The following is a 20,308-nucleotide window of genomic DNA, read 5'->3' as shown; positions in this document are numbered from 1 at the left end:
GTACTGTAACGTATGATGTATTGTGATAAATTATGCTTTGGTCTGAAGTCTATGGAGAATAGCACGGCATTTCTCTGAGTTCTGGGAAATATACTATAAATAAAAGTGGTGGCTTATTTCTTGGCTGGGCGTTTTTTCTAATAATGTAAAGAGATGTCAATGCCCATTTCTTAAGGGCAAAATATGATGTTCTCTTCCCTTCTCACCACCGAGAAAGAGTGACTAGGGCTTGCTGAGTCCTTCAGACTCTTACCGGAAGGGGTGTGTAGTCTAGAGCCTATGTCAGAGTGTGGTGCTCATGTTTCTAGCTGGCCCATCTGAGTTCAGGCAAACTGGGGAAGTTGGCACCCTCTGACCATGGGCTCCTCCTACCTCCTTCTTCCCTCTGGATGGCATTCCCAAAGATGTGTCAGCTCTGCTTTCAGTCTGCTGTAGGCAAATCCTTCTGTGAAAATGGAAAGGCCAGTCATGGTCCCATTCCCCACTGTAAAGCTACCCAAATGATAATTCACAATCTCTTTAGCTGTATCCCTCTACAAATAAGCCCAGGTGTAATTCCTTCCCTGGGTTTATGCATTTGTAAAAGATGCATCTTGAAGACAGAAGACAGAGAGAAATGGGTTTCTCTGGTGGCATTTCAGGCAGTGTGATGGGAAGAGGGAGGCCCCACTCTGATTTGGTGTGTTCTGGGGGGATGCTGTTGCATGGCTCCTCGAATGTGTTACGTGGCTGGATGCCTTCACTGCCGGCAGGTAAAGGAAGGAACTCTGAACTGGGTGTGAGTCCTGGTTTGGTCACTTTATTGTGTAGCCTTGGGAAAGTCAAGTCCACTTTCTTGGCCTCAGTTTCTTCCTCTGTATAATGAGGTGGCTCTTCCAGCTCTGACATTCTGGAATTTATTGAAGCCAATAATGTCTTGCCTGTGTGTCTGAGTGTGAGAGGGGATTTTCCTCCAATTCCTTGTCTTCATCTTGGGGACAAATCCAGAGTGTGTGAATCAGTTTTCTTTTGAATGAAAGCCTCAGAAACTCAGTTCAGTTTGGCTGAAGCAAGGTGATCTGTTAGCTTAAGGGACTAAAAACTCCAGGGCCTGGCTTCAGGCATGGCTGGATCCAGGTGTCCACCAGAAGGCATTGTGACTTAGTCTCTTTGTCTCTTATCTCTGCTTTCCCCTAGGTTGGCTTGTGCTCTTAGGCAGGCTCTCCCTACACAATGGTGAAGATGACTGCCAGCCAGTAGCACCAGACTTTTATCGTACTAGTTTAGTAAGCCAGAAAGAAAGGGAAAGCCATTTCCTCAGATGTTCTAGCAAACGTCTCATGGCTGTATTTCGTTGGCTTAGCTTGAGTCACATGCCTACCACTGAATCACTCTGATCGGCCAGACCTGGGTCATGGGCTCACCTTGGAGATGGAGGCAGGGTCAGCTCCATCTAAACACTGCCAAGGGAGAGAGGTAGAGGTTCCCCATAGGAAACTGAGGCTCTGAAGTGAGAAGACTGGGGAACGGGTGCTGAGCAGACCTGAACAACAGATGCCCAACCCCAGGGCCAGGCAGGGATCTTATAGATGGAGCTTCAGAGGCTACTGGGCATTTTCTATTCCTGAAGTTCTGGGATGTCAGAGCTCGATGAAAACTCAGGGGCTAGGCAGCTCAACCCCCCTGCCTCCCAAGCTTGCATTTCACAGATGAGAAACTGAGGCTCAAGAAGACAAGTCCATTTCCCAAAAGTCTCTGAGTATGAAACACCCATGTCTTCCACAGCCTCACGGGGTGTGTGGCCAGTGTTCCCGCTGATCTCTGTGTCTCTGAGTGGCTCATACCCAGCACCTCATGAGATGGAGCCTTACCCCACAACGACCCTTCCAAGCTTGCAGCATCCTAGCACAGACCCCCTACCACCTATCACTCAAATGTGGTCCAGAGGCCAGCAGCAGCAGCATCGCCTGGAGGTAGAAATGCAGAATTTCAGGCTCCGCCCCAGACTTTCTGAATTGGGATCTGCTTGTGAACAAGGTCCCTGGAGGATTATGAGAGGTTCTTGTCTAAACCAGGGACAACAGGTTTCCCGGTGCCTGTGAGATGCTCCATTCTTACATCTGGCCAGGATTCCAGTCAGCCCTGAAAAGGGCTCTCTTCCCTTACAACCTTGCAGAAGAGGGGGATGTTGAAGGTGGTTGTGTGCTGTAGGATGCTCTTGGTCGGGAAGGTACTCCTCAAACCTGACCCGCCTCTTTCCTGCTGCTGTCTAGGCACGGTTGCCATGGTAATTGTTCTTCCCATCAACATCACCAATGGATGTGAGAGAGTCCTGAGACCCGGGGTTGGGTCCTAGGGCTTTGATGAGCTCCACAAGTTGGGGAAGTTCCCTTTCTGGGCTTCACATTCCATTAGATGGAGTTAGCAATTCTTGCTTTGCTCTTCCCATAGACCCAACGCCAGGGTCGAGTGAGATCAAGGACATGAACATAAGATGAAAGCCTGAAGTGCCATAAAATCCACCACCACCTTCCTTGACCTTGTGAATTTTGAAGTTGCTTCTGGCTTCACTGGCTGGGTAAATGTCATCGGTATTGATATAGCCACAAAGAGCCCAGGCCATTAAGAAGAGCTCTACCAAACATTAATTACAATGCTCAGGTCACATCTAGCCGAGGCCAAATGTGGCTTCTTCCCTGGGCCCGGGAACCAATTCTGGGAAACAGGAGGCCGCATGGTATTTTATCAAACATTTATGGCTACTGGTTTAGGGGGGTGAGTTTACAAGGCCCCGTAGGCTGAGCATCAGGAAATTAAATTTCTTGCATTTTGACTCAATCCTAATGACGCCGCCAGCCACGGGATTTATGAGGCTGTAAAGTCTTCAGCATGTTGCAGGCTGGAGGCCTTAATGGTGGCTTCCGGCCTGTGTCCTTGAAAAGAGGCATCCTCCAGGAGCTCGGGGCTCAGTGGCCCGTTGGTTCAACACACAGTGGGCAGGCACCTACTGTGTGTTGGGGGTCGGTGGTGAACAGCACAGATTATGGGACCTACCCTCCTGTGGTCCGCAGCTTCCTAAGCAGACAGGCATGGCCAAATGATTGCACAAATGAACACAAAATTGCAAACCGTGGTTAAGGTTTGAGGAGAGACTCAAGATGATACGGAAATGTAGATTGGGCTGCACGGGGGACCCCACAAATATATGTCCATGTCCTCACCCTAGGAAGCTCTGAGGGTGACCTTATTGGGAAAAAAGGGTCTTTGCAGATGGAATTAAGGATCTCGAGATGAGATTTTCCTGGATTATCCAGGTGGGCCCTAAGTCCAAGACAGGTGTCTTTATAAGGCAGAAAGGGAGGGACGTCCCTGGCGGTCCAGTGGTTAACACTCTGCGCTTCCACTGCAGGGGGCGCAGGTTTGATTCCCTGGTCGGGGAACTAAGATCCCACATGCTGTGCGGTGTGGCTAAAAAAAAAAAAAAAAAAAAACAGAGCGAGAGAAGGACATGCGAGGATAGGGACAAAGGGTGGAGCGATGCAGGCACAGGCCAAAGGACACTTGGAGCCACCGGAATCTGGGAGAGGCAAGGAAGGATTCTTTCATAGAGACTCCAGAGGGATCAGGGCCCTACTGACACCTTGATCTCAGACTTCTGCCCTCCAGAACTGTGACAGTACATTTCCGTTGTTTGAGACCACCAAGTTTGTGGTGATTTGTTATGGCAGCCCATGGAAACTAATACAGGTGTAATAACAAATTACGACCTCACTTGGGAAATCAAGGACAGCTTCTGTGAGGAAGTGACTTTTGAGTTGGCAGATGTAGCGTAAGTAGGAGTTCAGCTGGCAAAAGGAGTTGGGTTAGAGGTGAGAATGGGGACAGGGAGGGGAGAAGTGTTTATGAAGAAACAGCATGTGCAAAGGCACTGAGGTGGAGGAACTGACCTTGCTCTGTCCACAGCCCCTCTCGGCCATTCTGTCAGTTCTCTAGAAGCATCAAGCTCTGTCCGCAGGACCTTTGCCGTTCCCTCTTTCCTCACCGTTCCTTCTTTCCTCCAGGTTTTCCACGAGTCGGCTTCATCCTTCAGATTTCAGCTGAAATGAAACTTTTGGTGAAGCTTTTCAAATGAAACTTTTGGTGAAGCTTTTCATGACCACCCTAACTAAATACATTCCCTCCCTCATTCTTTATCCCATCATCAATTTGTTCCCATTATAGCATTTAAAATAATGGTGATGAGAATAGCTGAGACTGAAATAGCTCTCACTGTGTCCAAGGCACTCTGCTAACCACTTTACATGTACCATCCCTTAATTTTCACACCATGCCTATGGGACAAATGCTATTTTTTAGTGGTTGTTAAATTCCCATTTTACCAACCGGAAAACTGAGGCATAGAGAGGTTATGTCACACGATAATAAGACGTGGAGCTGGGATTTGAACCCAGGCGGTCTGGTTGCAGAACCTGTATTCCTGGAAACGATGTTATGCTTGTCCAAATCTGGAACTGAATGCTTCTTGGCCATGTACTTGTTTGTGGTCACTCTTCCCCCCACTAGACTGTAAGCTCTGGGAGGGGTGGTCCCCGGCCCATCTCGCTCACCACTGTGCCCCAGAGCCCAGCATGACCTGGGCTCATGTCCAGCAAATCCTTGGTGGCTGCCCCCTGACTTCTGTACCTTGAGCCCCCCTGACAGCAGGGTCCCCACACCCTCGCCATCGGGCTCAGCAGGTGACAGCGCTGGGCCCTGCGAAGCACTGGTCTTCCACTCCAATTCCTGCCTGACCTGGAGTCCTCAAGGGAGGTGTATGGCCCTTCTCAGTCTCCTGTCCACTCCTTCCTGGTGGGCGGTGGGAGGAGAACCCGGTGCGATGTTGCCAAGATGCACAGAGGGTCACTGCTGCCCCAGAAACCTGCCCTCACCACACTGAGTGGGCTGTAGGGTGTTAGGGGCCGGCAGGACTGCAGCCCAGAGACCACTCTTGTGGCTCCAGCTCCTGAGGCCAGAGTTTGGACATCCAGATTGAAGGCCCCCGTCTTCCAGGAAGCCCAGATGTGCTGCTGCAGATGTCCTGAAGCATCATTCAGTGACATCCACAGCAACGCTGCGTAAGCAACCGCGCTGCAGGGCAGTGGTCACCGCCTGACCGTGCACGTCTCACTGATTCACGTGCTGATGACCCGCGGTGCAGCCAGCTGTGGCTCGGCTGGGCTGGGCTCCTCCACACCTCTGGCCTCTAGGGACCAGCAGGCTATCTAGGGCACTCTCGTGCCGATGGCCGAGGCACATTTTAGGTCTTCGCATGTGCCCTGTTCACTAGCATTCCGTTGGCACCAGTCACATGACCAAGCCCACCATCAGTGTGTGTGTGGGGGGGCGGTGAGGGCAAATTAACTGCTTCTCGTGGGAGGAACCTGGCAGAGGGCTAATTTCTCAGCACTTCCGTCGCTGAGAGTGTGGACCAGAGGCCCCTGAGGCAAGGAAACACAGGCAAATGATGGAAGTCGGAAGTGGGGCCTCGCACGCGTGCAGGGAGTATGTGGCGACCACCGAGAGCTTCTGCTGCCACCATCAATTAAGGACAAAGGCGGATAGTGGCTCGGAGGTGGGCCACTCAGGGGCTGTCTTCCTGGGATTTGGATCTTGAACACAAAGACCAAAGAAACCAACCAGAGTTCATTAACCTCTAGGCAGATGTCCCAAATGTATCCCGTTAGTTTCTGCCACTTATGACACCTCCCCTCCCCCTCCCTGAGCTGCCCTCCTGGAGCCTGGAGTTTCAGCTTTTCCTTCTGTTCTATTTTTATTCATTCACCAGGATTTACTGAGCACCTACTATGTTCCCTGCCAAGGCACTGCCGGCAACCAAAGGATGCTGATGGGTGTGGGGTGATGCCCCTCTTCCTTGCTCCCCAACACCCTGTTCAATCCCAGAGGGGAAAGTCATTCACCCAAACTTTAGAAATGAGTATGGACCCACCCTGTGACACTAGAGCACACAAAATGTCTCATTTCTTCCATTTTCCCAAATCAAGGGGAAGCTGGATCAGCCCTGCCCTGCTTGGCTGGTGAGATGTTCTTAGGGACCTTTCCCCACTCCAGGTATTAAGAGATCAGACAGCTCAGTGGTGTCCTGTGGAGTCACTGTGTACTTTCTCCTTGCCTTGACCTGTGTGTCTTTTGGGGAACGTCCATGAGTTCTCCACATGGCCCTTGGCAAAAATGATGACACTGTTACAATAAACAGGGTCATGCACTGTGTATACACCCAGCATTTACCCCATGGGGCTGAAATTGACTGCTTACTTATTTGCCTCCCTGGCTAGGCTGGGAGCTTGGCGAGAGCAGAGATGTGGTCTGTCTTCCTCATTTCCATCTGTCCAGCAGTGCTCAGTACATAGTAGGTTGTTCATAAATATTGAACGATGGGTGGAAGAACCCCTGGATTTGGAGCAGAAGCTCCGTTTGCTTTACCCTGCTGTGTGACTGTGAGCAATTCGCTTCTCCTCTCTGTGCTTCCGTTTTCCTGCTTATAGAGCGAACAGGTTGAACTTGATCATCTCCGAGATGCTGTCCAGTGCTAACATCCTCTCTGCATTCAGGCCAGCACAGGGTAGGGTTTCACTTCCTGCCCCCTTGTCATTGGGCAGGGTCATGTGACCAGTTCTGGCCAATGAGTTGGGAATTGAAAGGACAGAAGTCAGTTCTGGGCTGGAGCATTTGATTACTGGTGAATGATGCTCCACGGCTCTTTCCCTCTGCCCCGGGCCACTGCAACTGGCAAGGCTTGAGGCGGAGGCTGAATCCTGCAAGAGGGGCTGTGGAGCCAAGGTCTCGGTTGAATGCAGCAAGAGCACAAAATAAACCCGCATTGTTAGAAGTAACTAATCTGGGGGATTGCTTGTTCTGCCTGTCTGCCTGACGTGGCCTGTCCTGCCTGCTACAGTTACTCTGGGTGGTCTCCGAGGGAGCTGCCAGAGGCGGAGGCGGCAAAAGGAATGAGTCAGTTACAGGTTGAAGCTAAAGAGGCCATGACTTGCAAATGGATATTAGGGATACAGGAAAGAATTACTTCTGCTAGGCTTAACTGGGTCTGTACTTGAAGAGCTTTCCAGACCACAGATTGGGCTGGAAATTCCTCCCACAATCTCATATTAGAGAATAAATTCTGTTCATCTTTTTTTTTTTTTTTGCGGTACGCGGGCCTCTCACTGCTGTGGCCTCTCCCGTTGCGGAGCACAGGCTCTGGACGCGCAGGCTCCGCGGCACGTGGGATCTTCCTGGACCGCGGCACGAACCCGTGTCCCCTGCATCGGCAGGCGGACTCTCAACCACTGCGCCACCAGGGAAGCCCCTGTTCACCTTTTAAGAAATAGGTCTCTTAGGACTTCCCTGGGGGTCCAGTGGTTAAGACGGCGCTTCCAGTGCAGGGGCCTTGGGTTTGGTCCCTGGTCAGGGAACTAAGATCCCACATGCCATGTGGTGAGGCCAAAAAAAAGAAAAAGAAAAAAGAAATGGGTCTCTGTTTTCACTTTTCATAGAAGGCAAAAGAAAGTTCACTCCAGAGGGGTGAGGGGCGTAGGCCTCCCTCTCACACGGCCAAGGTGCTGTCTGCTGGCAGCGTCACCAATTACAACGGAACACGGAGGGTGCCGCTCAGCTGGCCTCGCAGTGGGTGTTAGGGAAATGGACTTCGGCTTGATTATATTATCTGGCTGTCCCCAAAGAGGTGAGAAAATAGGCCTAAATCCCTCTGGCTTTGTGCCTCATACGCTCCCATCACCCCCACGGCCACCTTGTATAAGACACAGCTCAATCAGAAGAGGGCTTTTTAGAACAGCGGCCGAGAAAATGGGTTAGCTGGGGAAAATCTTACTAGAGTGAGAATTGTGCCAGGAGACGAGAATGAGAGAGTTGCAGTTTAGCACTGTATGTTCTCATTTAAATGACTGTGCATTGCTGTAAAGGGATAGCACTGTTTCAACAGGACAAAGGAGAGAGGAGCCCTGTGGACGATCCTGGGGACCAGAGGGCGTGGGTCCTGTGGCAAAGGACAGCTCAGCCTTGGGTGTGTGGTTGCCGCTCCCACTGGCTGCATTCTCTGGAGAGCCTGGGGCTGGGTGAGGGCGGCCGTTCCAGTAGGACGTGCCCTAGCGTTTGTCCCAGTGCGTAGAGCTGAGCTATACAATGTGGCAGCGACTAGCCATATGTGGCTATTTGCATTCAAATTAGTTAAACTGAAATAAAATGAAAAATGGAGTCCCCCGGCCGCACTAGCCACGTTTTAAGTGCCCCATAGCCACGTGTGGTTAGTGGCCACCATACTGGACAGCACAGACACAGAGCATTTCCATCACCACAGAAAGTTCTGTTGGGTGACTCTGGTGTCAACTGTTAGGGAGACTTAAAATGGAAGATATTCAAGCAACAAAAAAAGGAGAGGGTCTTTACTGGCTCCAGCTTAAGGAGCCTAGACGCCTCTCACTTCTGGCTCCCACTAAGTGGCAGAACTGGGGTAAGAACCCAGATCTCATTTAATTCCCGCCCCCCACCCCCCTTGCCATCTTTAACCTCTATGTAACCTGGACTGCCCGAGGCCGCTACGAAGCGGCTTATTTTGCTCAATATTCCTTGAGCGAGGGAGCGGTGGTACATGTCCACTAATGCTGACAAGTCATCCACTGAGGGCTACTCTCCTGGTGTCGCGTGCGGCATTAATTCCAGGCACTGTTGACTTGCCACGGGCAGCCAGAGAAAGTTCAAGGCAGGGACGCAGGGGCTGGCACAGCAGCGGGACGCTGGGCCAGGGTGCCCAGATGTGGTAAGTGTGGAGGGATAGGGAGGGTTCCTGGAGTGCCTGCTTCAAGTGGCAAGAGAGTGAGGTCAGACAGATCCTGGGGTGGGTCTGGCAGAGCCAGACACTGGCTCTGCCCCTTACTGGCTCTATGGCTCTGACCTTTTCTCTTCTTGCCCTGTCTAATCTCTCTCTGCAGTTCGGGGGGGGGTTCCTTAAAATAGGAATTAGACCATGTCCATGATTTCCCATTGATTTAGAATCAAATCCAAATTCTACTAAGACCTATAAAGACCCATGTGACTTGGCTCACCCCCTACTCCCCACCGTTATCTTCCTTTGCAACCTCTTATTTGTACCTTCATGGCCCTCATCACCACCTGGAACCATCTTTCCTTGTTTGCTTTCCTGGTTATTACCTACAGCCCCTCGTAGACTGGAAACTTCATGAAGGTAGGGCATGCTTATTTTATTCCTCACTATACGCCCGGTGTCTGGCACAGTCACCAGAGATGCACTGAAAATATTTATTGAATAAAAGAAGGGTCTTATAGAATAAAAGAAGTGCCTGATGCTTAACAGCTTTGGAACCTCAGTTTCCTCATCTGTGAAATGGGAATAAACTAGAAATAATTTGCTAAGATCATTTGTAAGGTAGAAACAGAGTTATGAAAAGTGCACAGTATAGTGGGCGCTCAAATTGGCAGTTACTATTATAGAAAACTTGCAAGTTCAATACTTGCAAGTAACGTTTTTTCTCTAAGCCATTTGAAAGAAAGTTGCCAGCCCGAAGCCCCATCATAACTGAATACAGTAGCCTATTTTCCTGAAACGAGAAGGCTCCCAGATAATCACAATAAAACTATGAGGAGGATCAGGACATTAACTGATGCGTGACTACCACCTAATCCTCGGACCCCGTTGAGGACCCACCATCTGTTCCAGTGACGTCCTTTGTAGTAAAGGGTCCAAATCAAGATCACCCGCTGTGTGTAGTGGTCCTGTCTCCTGAGTCTCCATCAGTCTGGGCCACTCTTTAGTCTTTTTTTTGACTCTCAGGACCTGGACACTTTTGAAGAGACAGGCCCATCGTTTTGTAGACTGTCCCTCAGTCTGGGTTTTTCTGACATTCCCTTTCAATTAGACTCAGGTCATGTGTCTTTGGCAGGAATAGCGTCAGAACGATGCTGTGTCCTTCTCATCCAGTCCTGCCACGTGGCATGTGACTGTGTGTGTCCCATCCCTGGCGATGTTCTCTGTGGTCATGTAACTACGGCGGCTCCTGCCAGGCTTCTCTAGTTACTCTTTTCCTCTTTGTCCTTAGTAAGTGTTTTTGTGGGAAGGTTCTCTGAGATGATGTAAATATCATATTTTTATTTATTCATTTATTTATACCCGTGCGAACTAACTCTTTGCTCTTTTCTTTAGCGGGCTATAATCCATTCCTATGGGCATTTATTTTGATGCTCAAATAGCCTTCTCATTGGCACATGAGAGCTGCCTTCCACGTCCCTTGACATGGCCTCCCTGTTGCTTTGAGCCTTTTTTTGCTTTTTGGCACAACAATGTTCCAGGGTCCTGTTGTTCTCTCCCTGAGGTACCCCTGGAATCAACCATGTCTCAAAGGAGCCCTGATTCCATTTAGTGGAGGATATCTAGAAATAAAGACCTTTGTGTTAGTGTGTTTACTGCTATTGGTGTATCGCTGTTCTGAGGGTCTCTCAATGGACAAATCCAGGAGATGTGTGGGTGTGCGTGTGCACACGTGGGTGTGCGTGCGCACACGTGTGCATGCGTGTGTGTGCATGCTTACATCTATATTTATTTCTAGATTTCTTCTATGTATTGAAAACTGTAAAGTCACATTAATACCTCTGATTCTAATCCATTACCATGCAGTTCATTCTAGTTTTCTCTCCGTATTTGTAACTTCCTTCTTTGATGGTGAGAAATCTCACTGCCATTCTCCTCAATATATTTAATTGTTGGGTCAATGAAACAACTCTCCTATTGTAGCTGCCACCCCTATTTACATGGACATCCTTGTCACCCTACCCTCATGCAGATACCCTCCCCAGCATGCTTGGGCTCTGATAGCAATTATTATTATTGCTGTTACGATCATCCTTGGTAGGTTGATGGGGCAGTGGAATAGACGGGGGGCTTCTCTCCCTTAGGCAACCTGCTTTGATCTGGCCAAAGGAGCCCATCCTAGAGGCTCATGGGTGCCTGTGTTTTTTATATTCATAAGACGCTTCTCCCCAGCCGCCGCTAAGAGGTCAAAGTAATGAAAAATCCTTCAAAATTACCCAGCGTTCAGGAATTGACGGCTGGTTCCAAGTGCCATGTCTTTTATTCTCTTTCACCTCCCCCGCAGAAATCGAAGGGAGGGAAAAGTAAGTAGCAGCTGAAATGATCCCCTACTCACTTTCTATAAAGAGGAAAATTGGCTGGTCTAATAATCATGAATATTAATGTATAGCCAATTTCACTGAATTAAAATGATGATCTATAATTTTGCCTCAGAGCTTTATGGAGGCTATTTCAATGACTACGAGTGGAGTCTGGGTACTTTTCAGAGTTCACGGGTTTAGCTTAACTCTCTCACCCCCATCACTGGCTTCCATGGAGGATGGATCCCATACTCTTCCCCGACCAGATCGCTCACCCCTCAGAGTACACACCTGTTTTTAGCATCCAATACATATCACTGCCTTGGCAAGTGTATGAGATTCTGCACAGCTCACACCGATTACCTTTTTCCCGAAAACTGCTCCCCCACTGCTCCTCTGATGCATGAGATCCCTGGGATGTGTATCCAAGTGGCTATATTTGTTCAGCGAAGTTCTACTCTCCCTGGCCAGAGCTGAGTGGCCAAAGCGGGTGTGCCTAGCTCCACATGGGCCAATTAGATCCTCTTCCCTGGGATTTTGGGAATGGGACTAGGAAGGCCCAGGGTCAAAGGGATGCTTTTGAGCGGAACTCAGGAGCTGTAGGCAGCTATCTTATCTTCCGTCACATAAACTGGGTGGCCCAAGTGCCAAGAGAGAAACAGCCTGAGTGCTGGACATCCTGAGGGCTTTCTGCCTCTCCTTCAGTCCCTCCTGGGTCCTGGCACGTCCTGCCCTGGGTTCCCTGAAACACTTCTGTATCTTTATACTGAAGTCCCCTTTTATTCCTAACGTTAGATGTAGAAGGCTTCTGTTACCTGCATCCAGAGAGCTCCAGCTAACGCAACTGTCAACGGCCAGGCGTCTGCGCTTATTTCTGAGACCTGGGCGGGCATTCCTGCCAATTCTCGCTGTCTACAGCAGCACTGTCTCCACCAGAAGAAAGCCCCAGCCTGGGCCATGGAACGGAGCATCGGGTGTAGCCTCCAGCTCTCAGGTTTCTATCTATCCATGGACAATTCTGTTAAAAGAGAAAAAAATAAAACATAAGATCAGGCTAGTGGAGAAGATCACTCAGAAGGTTTGGTGGGTTTTATGCCAAACAGTGGGTTGCCTGACATGTTATTTTTTTAGATGGTTGTTTGGGGTTCTTGCAGACACAGCTGCTGTGTGTCAGTGGCTCTCTTTGCTGTTTCCCTATGTGCCCTGTCACTCTCCATCCCCTTACCCTGCTGTATTTTTCTTAGCACTCATCACTGCCTGATATTAAAATACCTGTTAGTTCATTGTGTACTGACTTCCCCTTCAACCAGGGCAGGGACCTTGTCTATCTCGTTCAATTCTGTACCCCAGTATCTAGAACAGGGTCTGGCACATACTAGGCGACTAACCAACATTTACAGGATGCAGAAATGAATGAATGAACGAATGAATGAATTTAACCCCTCTTTGGTAAACCCCAAGCAGAGGCTCTGGCTAGTGACCAAACACATCACAGAGGTCTGAATGTTCTTTTGTTTAACCTTCTTCCCGGCACGCAAGGGCCACTCGTAAGGACAAGCTCCTTTTCCTGGGTGCAGCCAGAGAATGTGGCTTGGAACTCAGTCTTTGGATTCAGCACACTTGGGTCTGAATCCCAGCTCCGCCACACTGTGTGCCCCATGGGTAAACTACTAAACCTCTCCAAGTTGCATTTCTTCATCTTTGAATTGGGGATGATAACAGTTTCTATCTCATCAGGTTGTGCAAATTCCGTGAGCCAATGAATGTCAGTTTCTTCGCCCTGTAACTGGCACACGGTACTTGCTCAATAAATGTGAGTTATTATTATAGCTCCGTTCAGAGATATCAGCCTCCACTGTTGCACAGCACTGGTTCATTTGTTCATCAGTCCACGAACTGATCAGTTAATTCATCAACGTGTATCAGGTATTTGTGTGCGTTAGGATCCAGGGACGTAAATAAGGTAACAAGAGGATATGCCTCTCCCAAGGAGAACATGCATCATAGAAGAGAACTCTGAGACAGAGGACCAAAGTCATGGCTATCTCTTTGGCTCTCCAGGGCCACCAACACAGGTCCTTAGGGTAGGGTTTTGAGGTAGGACCCAAAGCAGTGCCGGGTGGTTTAGAGAAATCTTGGAATTGAGAGACATGGGTTTGGTTCTGGTTCCAACTTGCTGTTTAAACTTGGGAAATGTAATGCACCTTGACTAACCCATTTTCCCACCTGGAAAGTGTGGGTGTGGCACTAGACCAGTTGGCTTCAAGCCTAATGTACATCAGAATTGTTTCGGGGTGATGATAAAACACACAGTACAGGGCTCTTCTCTGCAGAGAAAGATTCAGATGTTGGAAGAAATGATGTTCCAGGTTACTGATGCGGCCCTCGAAACACACTTTGAGGAACTGTGAAATAAGTGATAATTAAAGTTTCCTCTCTGTGGTTTGGTGCTCTTAAACATAGCATAGTTGGCACCTTTAAGATTATACCTTCTGTAGAAGCTGAGGATAGGGTGTAGCCACTCGCCAGGTTTTTCCTCCTCTCTCACTCAACCTTTAACTCCCCAGGGAGCTTTCCATGGTCTGAAGTTAGTCCAGGGCTGTGCAGACATTTCCCCACTTGGCATCTTCTGGGTGGCTGATTCCTGACGAAGGGAGATCAAATCAACAGGAAGGGCTCCCCCTCCTGCCTGAAGTTGTCCCAGCCTTTCCTTTGAGTGGTGAAAGAGGAAAACAGTGTTCTTGTTTCCACGCCAAGTTGCCAGGGCACTGGTTTCCATGACAGCAGAGGGGGAAATGAAAGCCAGGCTCTCACCTACAGAGGAATTAAAAGCTACCCTCTTGGAGAACAAATAATGATTCCAGGAGGAGCCTACAAATTGGAGAGTGTAGGTTTTTGTTTTTGTTTTTTTGCTGTACGTGGGCCTCTCCCTGTCGTGGCCTCTCCCGTTGCGGAGCAACAGGCTCCAGAGGCGCAGGCTCAGTGGCCATGGCTCTCGGGCCCAGCCGCTCCGCGGCATGTGGGATCTTCCCGGACCGGGGCACGAACCCGTGTCCCCTGCATTGGCAGGCGGACCCCCAACCACTGCGCCGCCAGGGAAGCCCGAGGGTGTAGGTTTTTGATTCATTCAGCCACATAGTGTAGGGCGCCAGGGAGGAGAAGGCATGGGGAGCACTGAGGGAGGGGTGGTTTGTAGGGACTTTTTGGGCAGAAGGCTACATAATAATGAGAAGTAGGGACTTCCCTCATGGTCCAGTGGTTAATACTCTGCGCTTCCACTGCAGGGGGCGCAGGTTCGATCCCTGGTCGGGGAACTAAGATCCCCCATACCGTGCAGCATGGCCGAGAAAAAGAAAAGGCAATAGCAATGATAACATTTCACACGTCCATCACAGTTTAAAACTTGTGGCAGCCACTTTAGACCCTCAATATGTACATCCCATGGATTTTACTCAGGAGGAAATGGGGATGTCACACGGAGAAGTGATTCATATACTACCTTCATGCTGCCTCATTAGGGCTTGGGACTTCTCATCACTTCACTGGACTTCTCCAGCAGTGCCCAGGCACTGACTCTCCCGCTCATCCAAATCTACTAGGCCCCTGTCTCATTCCCTCTCACCACTGATAATGACACATCTAAGAAGCAAATCTTAGCTAGAGAGCGATAATGAATTGAAAAGCTATTGTCTCAGGTCAAGTTTATTCCTGGAGGCAGTATCCTAATCTAAACTGATGACTCCAAAGGCAAAAGGACTGACACTTTGCCAGACCGTGGAGGAAAGAATTTTTGAATCCAGGTGCGTTTCCCCATTCTGCTTACATGAACAGCTGCTCCTATGCACATAACCTTGGAGGACTGTTTCATATATCCTCAGGACAACCCTACAAGGTAGGTACTATTATTATCCACATCTCACAGATGAGGAACACGAGGTCCAGAGAGGCTAAGCAACTTGTCAAAGTTCACACTTCTAGGAAATGCCAGAGCTGGGATTTGAACCCAGGTTACTGACACTCCAGTTGGACATGAGCATCCAGTTCAACTGGACAAGAAACCAGGATAAACCCTTCAAGAAGCTCAGCTTGCGTGAAGCCTAAGGGCACTTCTAAGGCTCTGCTGTGATTAATTTCAAAGTGGTTTCCATAGTCAGGAGAATTTGGGATCACAGAAGCGCATCTGGAAAGAAGGGGTTAGGGTTGGGTTCACTTTGGAACAGTTACTCAGCACAGAGTGACATGCAGTTGGTTGAAGCCTGAGGTAGTAAATACAGAAGCCTCAGAGTCATGCTTTGCCATTCTTGGAGGACCTGAGAGCATCTTTAGACTTATCTCCTCAGACTCCAGAGGCTGGGTGGCGATGTTAGGAGGGGATTTTATCTTTGCAGAGACTCCAGGAGTGTGACCTGGGGGAGAATTAGGGTCATGACATCATAAGAGGTTAGGATCTTCAAGTATCAGAGATGAACAGGACCGTAGAAACAGTCAAGTCCAACATATCCCAAAGTGTTTTTGTGTCTATCAGCATGGATATATAAGATGATTTGGGTGTTGTATTAGTCAGGATAAGCTCACTAATGCTGTAGTAACAAGCAAACCCAGAAACGTCTGTGGCTTAATGCAACAAACTTTTATTTTTTCCTACCCAAATTCTGATGAGGGTCTGTCAACCCTCCGGGGTGGTGGTCCTCCATGCAGTGGCTCAGGGACTCAGGTTGCTTTCTGTGATGCTGCCATTTCATTGTGTAGCTTCCAGGACATTCAGGCAGGGGAAGAGAGAATCAAAGGGCTGTATGTGCTATAAAAAATGACTATAGATGCAGAATTTAAACATCTTTGCTCTAAACAAGAACTGACTTGCAGGCAGGAAGGAGGAGGGTATTCACCAGCTAGGGGGTTGGGACCACCCAGTTCCTTTTCTTAGCATACTGCAATCACAGATTTTCATTTATCCCTAAATATAACCCAAGACTACCTCCAAGATTTTCTCCGTGGTTAGCAGGGGAGAAGATGCCTTGACATTCAGGAGGCTTCATGACATTCAGTAGGGGAGGGAACGTGGACCTTGTAGCAAACTCCTAAAAGGCTATTACTTGAAAGGGATACTGATGTTATATATTTGAAAGATGGAGCCACAGACAGAAACTCTAATGCATGCATACACAAAGATACACAAACACACTGAGGCCAACACACAAAGACACCCAATTCATACATACATTCAAGCACACACAGGCACACTCACACCCACAACGACACGCTGACACTCGCCTCCTCGCTGTGTGATTAATCTTCCCAAGCCTGGGAGGAGAGGACCTCTTTCCTGAGGTCACGGGGGCGGTGAACTAGGTCTGGAGTGTATAAATCTGGGGTTGGCAGAAGAATGAGCTAAACCACCCCCATCTCTCTCCCACTGTTGTCCCATAAATCTCTCCCGGCCCCTGCCCCGCCCTCCCGGCAACAATCCTCATTGCCACCTCTCCCAGGTTTATTAGATTTAGGTGCTGGAGTGGTTTGCTTGCTCCCCTGCCCGGCAGAGCCTGCCTGACAGGGGCGAATTTACCATCCCTGGAGCCTGCAGAATCAATATTGCTTTCTCCTTGCTTGAGGAACAAAGTGGGATTTGGGGGCATCAGCCATGCTTGGTTTGACCTGGGTCCCTGCTCCTTGCAGAGGAAAGGGAAGAGGTTTCTGACACAGGGTAGAAGGGCCCTCTCCCCAGCTCACTATGATATGGCCACCTGTGGACCCCAGGACCCAAGGCCCTGGGGTCAAAAAAATTAAGGCAGAAACAAGCTGGGAGACTTCTTGGAGACATCACTCAGCCCGTGGCCTCCCCAGCGCCAGGACATATCCTGGGAAGTGGGTGAAAGCACCGACTCTGCACTGAACCTGCCTGCGTCTGAATCTCAGCTCACCTGCTGAGCAGCTCTGTGACCTTGGGCTAGTTATGGAAGCACTTGGAGCCTCGGTTTCCCCATCTGTAAAATGGGGGTGACAATGGTACATCCCTTACAGCGCAGTCATGGGTATGTGACACGCTTAAAGCATTTTAGTACAGGGCCAGACCCTGGGAGACAGAAGTCTACAAGTGTTTGCCGTTTTTCTCAGACTTATAATGGCATGTTATGACAGTCAGGTAAGAGCCACAAACCCAACTCAGAGAGAAGCATTCACAGTGATGCTAGAAGTTTCAAAGAGACAATGGCTGCTGAGTCCCCACCCATCTCATTAGGAGAAGCCTTGACTGTACCAAATATGCCAGGACCAGACCCACTGGGGGCCCAAGCCAAGTGACAAACAACACCCCCTGGGGTCGATGTCGATGGAGGGGTGGGACCAGCGTCAGGGCCTGCTGGCTCGTTTGGTTAACTGACTCTTACTTGGGTGTTTGGTGCTGGGCACAGACGTTAGTTACCACGTGGAGCCCACATGGGTCTCCCTTTCTCTCTCTTCCTCCCACCAACTCCCAGTCTTTCCTTCCTTTCTTCTCAGATCTTTATTGAGCACCTACTAAGTACTGGGTGCTTGGACAAAATAGGCCCGGTCCCCGGCCCAGTAGTGTTTATATGGTACTCTGGGAAGACAGACCATCAACAAATAAACATACAGGTGAACAAGGTAATTGCATGTGGTGAGAAGTTCTTTTGAGAGAGCAACCCAGCTGATAAGATGGGGGTGACTAGGAGGGATTTTACATGAATCACGGAGGGTCTCTTGGAGGAGGTGACATCTGAGTTGAGACCTGAAGGGGAGAAAGACCGGCTGTGCAGACACCTGGGGGGCTGGGAATTCCAGGGAAAGAGAAGAACAAGTGCAAAAGCCCTGGGGTGGGGTGGAGAGCTGGGGGTTTCCAGCAAGAGGAAGAAGCACAGGGTGAGTGAGGGGAGTACTGCAGGAGAGAGGTCCAGGGTGCACAGATCGCATCCTGCCCTGCAGACCAGGGTGAGAAATGAGGGTTTTATTTTAAGTGCGGCCAGAAGTCATTCGCTGGAGGCTCCAAGCTGGGGACAGACACATGATCCAATTCATATTTTAAACAGAGGACTCTGGCTGCTTTGTGTCACTGATTGGCCTGGGGAGGAGCGAGGGTGGAAGCTGGGACAGAGGGAGGTGGTGGCTGCAGAATTCCCGGTGCCTTGGCCCCAGGTGGCCTCAGTCGAAAGGAAGAGCTGGATTCCCAATGTATCATGAAGGAAGAGCCAATGAAACTTGCTGACAGGTTGATTGGATTGGGGTAAGGGGGACAGATTTGAACTTGTCTGTCTTCATTTAGGCCCAGTTCTATTTTAATATTAGCCTTTCTATCATGATTAATATTATCATGCCTCAGATTCCTGAGAGGGCGGGAGGAACGGACCGCAATGGAGACTCGAGGGAACTGATGTCAGAGGTCTGGGCTGTAGTCCTGTCTCTGCTATGACTTGTTAAGGGATACTGGCTGAATCACGACCCCTCCCCGCCTTGGCCCCCGTGTCTTCCCTGTGAAATACGCAGGATCATAGTGTCGAGCAGAGGGAGGCTTCGAGGATAACTTGAGTTCAGGTACTATGAACTTCTGGAGTGTGGAAAGCAGTGAGATAGATGTGCGTGTGGTGAGACTGTAGCAGGAAGTCTGCATCTCTTTGCTGGCCGGCCCTTCTCTTCCCTCTTTTTTCTCACTGTGGTTCTGAGGACCCTTTTCTCCTCTGTCAGCTGGCACCAAAATGGAGTGATAGATGGAGGCATGTGGATGCTTCCTGCCCATCCCCAGGCTCAGAGAATGTGTAGGGACACAGGGGAGAAGGAGAGGATGTTCTGAGAGCCTTCCTGAGCAGAAGGGCCTGTGTGGAGGCCACTGGAAGGGAGGAGGGCTTCCACCGTGATGACCAGGGAGAAGAGGCCAGGGGCTGAGTGGCGAGCAGTCCTGGTAGGGGGGACTGACCTTCTGACCCATCCTTTGGGAATAATTTGCCATACAATTATTTTGGCAATTCTCCAGCCCCCTAAAGAGAGGGCAGGGAGCTTGGAAACCTTGTGCGGAGAGGGAGAGAATGGTAACCTTTTTCCCTGACTAGGGGCAACTGACCAGAGCCCCCAGGAAATTGCCCATGAGCTGGGGCATCGAGGGCCCCTGTCACTGTGAGACGTGTACACTTGGGACTCAGCAGTCCCACCTGGGGAACCTCTTTTTAGACATCCATGAAATCATGATTATGTCCAAGGATGTTTAATGAATCTTCTCCTCCTCTGGAGACATCCTAACTGCCCATCCGTCTAGACTTGTCCAATAAACAATATCACATCCACACTAGGGAATACTATGCAGCTGTGAAAAAGGGTAAGGTCAATCTCTGTGTCACCCTGATGGAACAGCCTTAATACATAATGAAGTGAAAAAAGGCGAGTTGTAGAATCATGTGTATAGTATGATTCTTTTTTGTAAGTAAAACAGGCACAGAGAAGGGAACTCTACAATAATCTGTTAACGTTGGCAACTTCACAGGGGTGCGCTTGGAGAATGGAGTGGGGGAGATTATTGACTTTTTCTTTAAATTTCTAGCACATGACAATGAGCAGGTGTTACCTTCACAATTACAAAATTGAATGTGTGTTCTCGAAAGTTCAAGATGTTCTCAGATTCGTTAAAGCTCCAAGGAATTTTGAATCTGAACCCCGGTCCCTGGTAAGTATTTGGAAAACATACTGGATGCAAGATTGAAAGATGCGTGAAACTTTTAGCTCAATATCTCCTTTCTTGGACGGTCTGTCAAAGTTTAATGAAACAGGAACCTTGATGCAGTCAGTAATTAATGGAGACCTCATCGTTGGAGGTTCGTATTGAACATAAAACAGCCTCACTGAGGCAGGAGATGGATGGGCCCCAGGGTGAGCCGCTGCAGTTGGTTCCGTGTGGACCGATACTCCAAGATGAAGATAGGAGGGGAGGCTGTGCCCTGCCCAGATAAGAGGCCACATATTCCTCATTCATGAAGTCAAGAAGCCCTTCCTGACTAAAAAGCTCCTTGGAGGTCAAAAGGGGAGTGATGTCAAACTACCCATAGGCCTCTTCACTGGAATCCATCTTGGCTAAGAGATGCACATGTACACATGGGAGGATCCCGAGATAAACCAAATACGGACTCAGAACCAGGCA

Source organism: Monodon monoceros, unplaced genomic scaffold (assembly GCF_005190385.1).
Source record: "Monodon monoceros isolate NGI ecotype Baffin Bay Population unplaced genomic scaffold, NGI_Narwhal_1 Super_Scaffold_1, whole genome shotgun sequence".
Lineage (NCBI taxonomy): Eukaryota > Metazoa > Chordata > Mammalia > Artiodactyla > Monodontidae > Monodon > Monodon monoceros.
The sequence above is the reverse complement of the archived record's forward strand: the minus strand, read 5'-3'. Positions refer to the sequence as shown.